Source organism: Tupaia chinensis, unplaced genomic scaffold (genome assembly GCF_000334495.1).
Source record: "Tupaia chinensis unplaced genomic scaffold, TupChi_1.0 Scaffold000182_1, whole genome shotgun sequence".
Taxonomy (NCBI): domain Eukaryota; kingdom Metazoa; phylum Chordata; class Mammalia; order Scandentia; family Tupaiidae; genus Tupaia; species Tupaia belangeri.
Genome location: NW_006159657.1, coordinates 9773808 through 9774545, shown reverse-complemented (window position 1 = coordinate 9774545; position 738 = coordinate 9773808).

Genomic DNA, 738 nt, shown 5'->3' with positions numbered 1-738 from the left:
AAGATATGTGACCCAGTCATTTAATTAAGATATGTGACCTTGGCCAATACTTGACATTTCTTTTTTTTTCCTTGTATAAAACTGTTTTTATTTTGTCTTTAGTCTTTTTAAAATTTTTACTAAGTTTTTATTATCATCATAATCTTATTTATATCACATTGAATTGCATATAACTTTACAGTGTATTACATTGCTTTTTCAAAAGGGAATGTCATGCATGTCAGTCAAAACAGAGACATTAAAATCCCCACTTTATCATTCAATATCTCTTCATTGTTTTTCCCGATCATTATTATTATTATTCCAATTATTTTTTAACCAATCACTATTTCTCATTTTCCTTGTAAAAAGACTTTACCCATCATGAAATACTTCTCAGACCAATCCAGTTGAGAATACTATACACGTCATCATCAACAGGTAATAAGTCATATCTGTGTCCCACTAATGTCACGCCTCTCTATTTGTTCTCTTGCTAGCTTTCTCTATTCTCTTCTCTTCACCCCCCCCCATTCCACACTGTCTTATTCTCCTTAAGTATTTTCACTGCTTTTATTTTGCTCTCTACCATAGAGTGTGGATAGTCAGTATATATTAAATTGATACATACAATATCTTTCTTTCATAGCCTGGCTTACTTCGCTCAGCAATAGATCCTCCATATCTGACCACTTTCTATCAAATGCCAGGGTCTTGTTATTTTTTTTATGGCTGAGTAGTATTCCATAGAGTATATAT